Raw genomic sequence first — 8478 nt, forward strand, 5'->3', positions numbered from 1 at the left:
CTAGGGATGCCGTGTTTTTTGAAAATATTTTTCATTAAATTTTGACTCTCGTAAGAGGGGTGTTGATCCCTTAGATGTCCCTTCAACCAGTCAGACTTTACCTTTAGAGGAAGATGAAATAAAAATTGATCCTAGGAGAAGTAAAGGGGCTAAAAAAAAAACTTCCTTTGGACCTGACTTCGTAACACTAGCCGAGACAGCTCCTCAAACTCGTAAAGAAGCCATAATATTTACTGAAACCCCATTCTGGTAAGAAGCTTCATTTAGTGAAGTGGACTCTGTCCGTCTGAACCAAACTTGGGAGCTTGCTAGTTTACCTCCCGGGAGTAAGACCATAAGATGTAAATGAGTCTTTAAGAGGAAATGTAAGGTAGTTGGAACTGTGAAAAAATAAATAATATATATATATATATATATATATATATAAGTCTACGTTGGTAGCTAAAGTCTATAAACTGAAAGAAGGTGTAAATTTCCTTGATTCTTATTCACATGTGACGAGAATTACTTCCGTTGAGATGCTAATTGCTATTGCTGTCATAAACAACTTAGAGATACATCAGATGGATGTTAAGAAAACTTTTCTAGAAACGTGAATTAGATAAAGAAATTTACATAGACCAACCTGAGGACTTTGTAGTGAAAGGTTATAAAGACAAAGTTTGTAGTTGAACAAATTTTTGTATGTTTTTTAAAACAGTGATATGAAAATTTGATCATATGATGATGAGTAGTGGATGCAATAAGTATATTTACAAGTAACTTGTTGAGGATGCCTGTGTGATTGTATGCTTGTATGTTGTTGATATGCTTATACTTGATACAAACATAAATGTGATTAATTCCACTAAAACATGCGCTGAATGAGAACGTTGACTTGAAAGACTTAGGCCCTGTTGATGTAATCTTATGGATGAAGATTACAAGATAATCTATTATTTATAGTCTTAGTCGTTTTCATTATATTGAGTTTGTGGTTAAGAGATTCAATCAGTATGATTGTAATCCTGCTTGTAGTCCGTACGATTCTTCTTCTAGACTCAAGATAAATAAGGGTAAGGAGTATATTAACTTGAATACTCAAGAATTATAGGATGTCTGATGAATTTAATGAACTGTAAGAGTCCAGACATTGCGTATATTATGAGTAAGTTAAGTAGATATAACTTGCAATCCAGAGCACTGCGATACACTTAGTAGAGTAATATGGTACCTAAAATACTCTATTACCTTTTGTTTGGTTTATGAAAGGTATCTTGTTGTCCTTGAGGGATTTTGTGATGCTAACTAGATAGTTGACTCAGAGGAGTCTAATCTAAGAGTGGATATATTTTCACTATAGTTTGAGGGTCTGTTTTTTGAAGATTTCCAAACAGACATGTTTTTCTCAAATTCACTATGGAATTTGAGAGTATTACGTTATATAAAGCACGAGAGGGGTCCGAGTGACTAAGATGTATTTTTAGAAGAATTCCTCTCTGGCATAGGCCTGTGCCAGCTATATCTATACTTTGTGTTAGCCAAGATGTAATAGCTAAAGCTAAGAATAACTAATTTAAATTGGCGTTATTTCCATTGATTGGATTATGTCCAAGGAGAATATCGCAGACCCTTTGACGAAAGGTTTGTCCAAAGAGATAGTTAATTATGCATCAAAGGGGATGGGGCTTAAGCTCATTAAATAAACTTGCCATGAAGGATACTCAACCTTGCTGACTGGAGATCCCAAGATCAAGGTTTTGAATAAGACAACTAATTTGTGGTGGGTCAAGGTAAACACTATTAGAGAATTTAATTCTCTGCCGCTTCCCTATGGTGTAGACGTGATAGTGTGACTGCATGTGAAAGATGACTTTTAACTAATTCTTAATGAGTTCTATAGTTTCAATTTAATATTGAAGTGGGGTGTAGCAGTAAACACTCTTGATGGAACTCACCTATTTGAATGTGGAAGTGGGTCGCTTCCTATGAGAATAGAGCTGATTCTCTAGAGCATTCTGAGAAACGGGATTTGTCCAGGGCCAAAAAGGACACAACGGCATGAACTTGACAGCACCTAGAGAGATATCACCCGTGGTTATTATCGCGGATTACACCAAACGATGGCAGTTCAAGACATCGCGTTCACTGTCCATCAAGTAGTTCCGACAATTTCTCACTAAGCAAAGGTTCAAGACCTCATGGACAGCTCTTGCCTAAGTGGTATTTCTCGCTTTCCTTTTTCTGATTTTTATCGGTATTTCATTCATGTGGGGGATTGTTGGAGAAAATGAGTTTATTTTTTTGGTTTTATGGTCTTGGTGGGAATTGAACTTAGGACCTTTGTGTCTCTAAGAGCACTTGCTCATTTTCTTATGAGTCAACGAAATAGAACCTTTAGTCCCACATTGGGTATATCTAAAGAGGAGTTCCACTATATAGATATTCCTTTATGGATAGTTAGTAAAACAATGTGGGTGGAACGAGTGGGGAGAAATATTTTTTCTTTCACTTAATCTTAGGGCTCGGGCTCGTGCCTACGCCGTGGACATGGATCAACCAAGACTTATCACTTTGACAAAATGATTTCAAATTATTTCCTTAAATATTTTACAATCAAATTAAAATTCTGTCTTAAACGTGGGGGGCGTGTGACCTGGGTGAATTTATTTTCTAACCAAAAATAATTTTCTTAACGACTTTATGTGCATGGATGTCGACATTTTTCTTACCATTTTTTGACTGTTTTATGACAAAATTATGTCGACACCATGCATGCAATATTGATTCGCACATTAATATGCATTGATTTAACCCTCTCCGTTTGCCTATAAAAGAATTCGACTTCTACATTTCAATTTGTGTCCAGAAGAGCTACTATCCTCTTCTTTTCGTCTTTCTCCCTCTGTGTGGTTTTTATTCTTTCTGCCATTGCTGTTGAGTTTGTATGAGTGGGCAAGTATTGTAGTGCTAACAATATTTGCAACGGGCAGTTTTATCCTGGATATGACTTGACCACAGGGTATTGGCATCACTCATTCTTGAGGTGTACCGGTCAACTATCGTGTTAAGGACAGCGTGTTGAACACGTGACTCTGTCCTCTGTTTGCTTATTCCATTGAGTGTTTATTTAAGCGTTTCAGAAATTTATTTCTAACATATTCTTTGAGTATTTTATTGTTACAGTTGCAACAATTACCCTGATCACCTGTTTCTTATTTTTCATTATCATACACATTACACGGTTTACCACCACCCCTATAAAATGCAGAAAATGGGCTATATAGCCAAAAATGGGTGTTTCCTGGACCAAATGGACGGGTAGAGATTTCGTCTGGGTCAAATGACCAAAATAGTATTTTGATTGAAATGGACACAACTACCCTGCCACGTTCACCAAAACCTTAACTCGTTCTTCTTCTCTCTTCAACAAAACCACCAACTCCTTCATCTTGTTCCACCTCCGTTAATCCCATCTCCACCACCAGAAACACCAAATATCACCATCGACAGAAATCAAATTTCTCCACCACCAACATCGACACCACCACCACCATCTCTACTACCAGAAAACACCAACGCCGTCGACAACATCATGTTTATCCATCTCTATAACCAGATCTATCAGCACCACCATCGACAATACTACAACCACCACCATCAACATCTACACCAACTACAACCAACACCACCACCTTCCTCCACCACCGCAAACATCAACATCATCGTCGACATTGATATCACCACCACCAAAAAAACAACGACAACCCTAATTAAATGGAGAGTTCTCAAATTCATTCAAAGCAAAATTAGGGTTTTCTCTTCCAACCAAAATTAGAGTTCTCAAATTCATTCACTGGTAAGTTTCTCGATCCTAATTTTTTTTCATGATTTTATTAACCGAACTCATCAATTTCACAGGAATTGATGTTAACTACCTTAATTTTCTGAAATGAATCATTTTTATGAGTGAAATTTCATTCTGGTTTTTTCTTCTTGTGTAAACACAGATGAAAATGGTGTTTAGGCGTTAACTACCTTAATTCTCTCGATTTTCCTTCCACAATGACAGTGATGATGAAATTAGCGAATTAGTTTGTTTTGAAATTGATTTCATCAATGTTTGATAGTAACATGAAAATTGGTTTCATCTGTTCTAGATTGACCTGAAATTGTTTTTATCCATGTTATACTAGGATGAAACCAGTATCATCCTGTTTTGGATTGACCTGAAATTGGTTTCATCCATGTTATACTAGGATGAAACTGGTTTCATCTAGTTATAGTCTGTGATATAATTGTGTTTTAAATTGTTTTTATCCATGTTATACTAGGATGAAACCAGTATCGTCCTGTTTTGGATTGACCTGAAATTGGTTTCATCCATGTTATACTAGGATGAAACTGGTTTCATCTAGTTATAATCTGTGATATAATTGTGTTTTCGTCAAAATACTCACGATGAAATCAGTTTCATATAGATCACTGATTGATATAACTTTATTTCGTGAAAATACTCAGGATGAAACCAATTTCATCTAGTTGTAGTTCTGGATTGACCTGAAATTGTTTTTATCCATGTTATACTAGGATGAAACCAGTATCATCCTGTTTTGGATTGACCTGAAATTAGTTTCATCCATGTTATACTAGGATGAACTGGTTTCATCTAGTTATAGTCTGTGATATAATTGTGTTTTCGTCAAAATACTCACGATGAAATCAATTTCATATAGATCACTCATTGATATAACTTTATTTCGTGAAAATACTCAGGATGAAACCAATTTCATCTAGTAGTAGAATGTAATATAACTTTTTTTAAAGTATTAATTTCAATAGAAGAGGAGAAGATATTACTAAGATTGTAAAAGACGGTTTCATAATCGTTATTATTTAATCATGAAGTGTGTTTCTGGTTTAGTTTATAATACGTTTGTTTTTGTTTTAGTCCAACCTGACTACTCCACTAGCTCGATATGATGAGATATTGACTTGTGCAATATGATGCAAGGTAGACAATATTGATGCAAAACTTACTTTAAAGTAAAAAGGATAATCTGTCTTCAGGACTCGTGTTATGGCTAACCCCAGGATTAGCTTGTGTGAATAATGTCGTGGTTGCTTGGGAGGTAAATGATTTGTAGTTTTTATTGATGGTTTTCGTGGTTTTGTTTGCCTTATCTTGTCTTTGTTCCCTTAGTGTTCTAGTGGCTTTGATAATTGAATGATTTGTTTTGCCATAGCGTGGTTAGCTCTAAGCCTCTAGTTTTCATCGATGATAGTAGCCAGCTTGGTGTTTAAAGACGGAGAATTGCATCGGTCACTGAGAGTTTTAACTTACTTTTCTCATTATACATTGTGGAGCACTTTTGGTTCTCTATCTATATGTGATACATGGCAGTTTGTATATTCTGGATTATCTTTGCTTATTGTATTGGTTTCGTTAGCCTGAAGTTGTTTGTCGAGATTATGGAGCTTCTCCGGTAAAATTTAACTTTTTGTTTGCTGCATAGTTTTGAATGAGTATTGATATGCTTGTCTGTGGTAGATTGTTGTTTGAGATATGGCAGTATCTGCATCATGATTTCTCATACTATAGATTTTGTTAGGTGTTCTGTCTTGCTTCCATCTTCATTAATTTTATTCCCTTTTGTTGTTAGCAAACAAAGTCATAGAAAGTAACTGATCATATGGTTGGTGTACATGCTGAGATCGATTGATCATGTGACTAATTTTGTCGTCCAACTGACATATGTGTCATTCGTTATGCAAGAAATGCAATCTGGAGTGCTCATGTTGCTCTTGTATTTGGCCAGGGGGTGTCATCTGAGCTTATACGAAGGAGTAGTTTTTATTCTCGACTTTCAGGACGGTGTCAAAAATGGTAATATCTTTTACATATTGCTGACCTGCATCTTATCTTGGCGTCGAATTCCTTGATTGGAGTTTGTCTCTTCTGAGTTTTGAAGTTGTTTTACGAAAAAACAAACTCATATTGATGCAACATCATAGCCTCTGTTTTTGTAGGGTGAGTCCGGAAAATACACGTGTGCTTCAGCAATATTGATGCGACATCATAGCCTCTGTTTTTGTAGGGTGAGTCCGGAAAAATCTAATCCTCCAACTGCTTTGTCAATGTGCAAACCCGGTAAAATCTAATCCTCCAACACCTACGCATACTGTTCGACAATATGCGTAGGTGTTGGACTTATTGGTTTGTATGTTTATACGCACTTTAGGGATGCTGAGGGTCAGGATGTGATTTTCTTTTTTGATAACATTTTCCGTTTTACTCAGGTAGGTGTTGTCGGCACTTGTTTAGACTGCTCTGATTTTTTATTTTCCAGATTATCTGAACTTCCTGTTCCAGGCTAATTTTGAGGTGTCTGCTTTGCTTGGTCGTAGCCTAAAAAGTGGTATTTTAGGTGTTGCAGTTAAGAAGCACGCACAACTGGTGGAGTTTTGGTTGTTGTTAGACTAAAAAGGGGTATTTTAGGTGATTGATACTTTTTTGTTTTTATTTTCCTGGGTCAAATATCCATTTTGGCTAAATGAACAGTATTTTTCTGTTTAATGTCCATATAAACAGTATCTAAACCTAGCAGTCCGTTTCATCCAGAAAATGTTTGTTTTGGTCTTTTTGACCAATTTTGTGTATAAAATGGGGGTGGGAGTGCAGAGTCATATAGTATCATTCATTTTGGAGGAGGGACTTGATGTCATTAGCTATTTATTGTGATTCTATTGAAGCAGGCTCTATCCCTCTCCCGCACAGCCCGACGCAGTAAAGACCATTATCCCCTTTCCAGTTGTTAGCAAATTTTGGTTTTGACACCCAACTGTTGTGAAATTCTGATATCTGTAAGTTTCCATTTTCATTCAGTAGGCAGTCACAGTCCTTGCAGCAAAAGAAAAAAAACACATTCAACTGTTAGCTAGATCACACCTGTAAATATTATGTATGAATCAAGGAGCCGCAGTCCGGCCGGCCAGTCGGCCAATTGACTAGTTTCACAATTCACATTACCTGAAGCCATTTGCTTGCTGATCTCCTAAACCCTGTTGCAAGGACTATTACATCGAACTGATACGATTCACCGTTCACAAATTCTATGTAATTTCCTAAGATAGATTTTAGTGCTGGCAAAACCTGTAACTCGGTGTCAAACTAACCTTGTAAGCTTAAGAACCTGTAAACATTGTTTTTGTGAAACTAGTCCATATGCACATGCATATAGAAGCTATCTGACAGATGTGAATAACAAAAGATACCTGAATATGACCAGATTTGATTTTGTCAAGAGTACCAGCATCGATAATCCATTTCGACGAGAAAGGATTTCTGTTTGGTCTTGGAATCCCATATTTAGTTGTGTCACCAATAATCAACTTGCTTAAGATGGCAAGCACAGTATCCACAATTTTTAGAGGGATATGTTTTATCATAATCAATCCAATGTTGAGTATCTACTTATTCAGAATATGAACCTAAAGACATAAACTTGTCAAATTACCAGACATTAGGGAAGAAAGTTATGTCTAGTATGGGTATGAGAGACTTACCGGGTTTCGGACAGTTATTGATGTCTTAGCACCAAAATTTGCTAAATCAAGAGCAATATCCATGCCAGAATTTCCAGACCCAAGAACCAAAACATGCTTGTTGGCATACTTGGCTCCAGATTTGTAACTAGTAGAGTGAAGAATTTCCCCCGGATAACTATCCAAACCTTCGATTTCTGGTATATGCGCATCCGTATTTTGTCCTGTCGCCACCACTAGAAACTTACAGACATACTCATCAAAATCATACTGGGATCCCTGCCGCATATTTCTTACCTTCACATACCATTTCTTAATGGAATCATCAAATGTTGCCAGTTCAACCAGTCGATTATATAATGGTTCAACATTAAACTGACATGCGTAGTTCTCGACGTACTTGACAAATTGATCCTTGGACATGTACTGCGGGTAATCGGCGGGAACCGGCATGTGAGGAAAGTTTGAGAATTGTTTGGCAACATGAAGATGAAGACGATCATAACACTTTTTTGTCCAAAGTGAAGCCAAACAATCATCTCTTTCTAAGACTATGTTTGATATCGAGAGAAGATTTAAACATGCTGAGGTTGATATTCCTGACGGACCGGCACCAACTATTATCACTACTTCCTCTTTCACCATTTCTCTCTGGTTCAATTCATGGCAAGTAGAGGGGAGTCACTGTATGTGTGTGATTAAATGAAGGCATTGAAAGAATCCCTTGAAACGGATCTTAAAAGTGACTCGAAGAGAGCGAAAATCATAGTCGACCACCACACCAACTACACCACCAACTCCGATGACGACAAGATGACCTCGTATGTGCCAGTGACTTCATGGTTGAGGTGTACAATAATTGTCGCCCTTCGTTTTCAACTAGTGATATAAGTGGATGGTACACTCATGATCTCAAATGGATATTTTGTTTCCACTGGTAAGAGAAAAGTAAAA

The 8478-nt window shown here is 36.7% G+C and overlaps 1 pseudogene; it reads right to left on the reverse strand.

Moving 5' to 3' along the window:
• Window positions 1–6673: 6673 nt before the first annotated feature.
• Window positions 6674–8169, reverse strand: LOC113280650 (annotated as a pseudogene).
• Between the last annotated feature and the right edge of the window lie 309 nt (window positions 8170–8478).

The sequence above is a fragment of the Papaver somniferum genome, chromosome 5, assembly GCF_003573695.1.
Source record: "Papaver somniferum cultivar HN1 chromosome 5, ASM357369v1, whole genome shotgun sequence".
NCBI classification, from domain to species: Eukaryota; Viridiplantae; Streptophyta; class Magnoliopsida; order Ranunculales; family Papaveraceae; genus Papaver; species Papaver somniferum.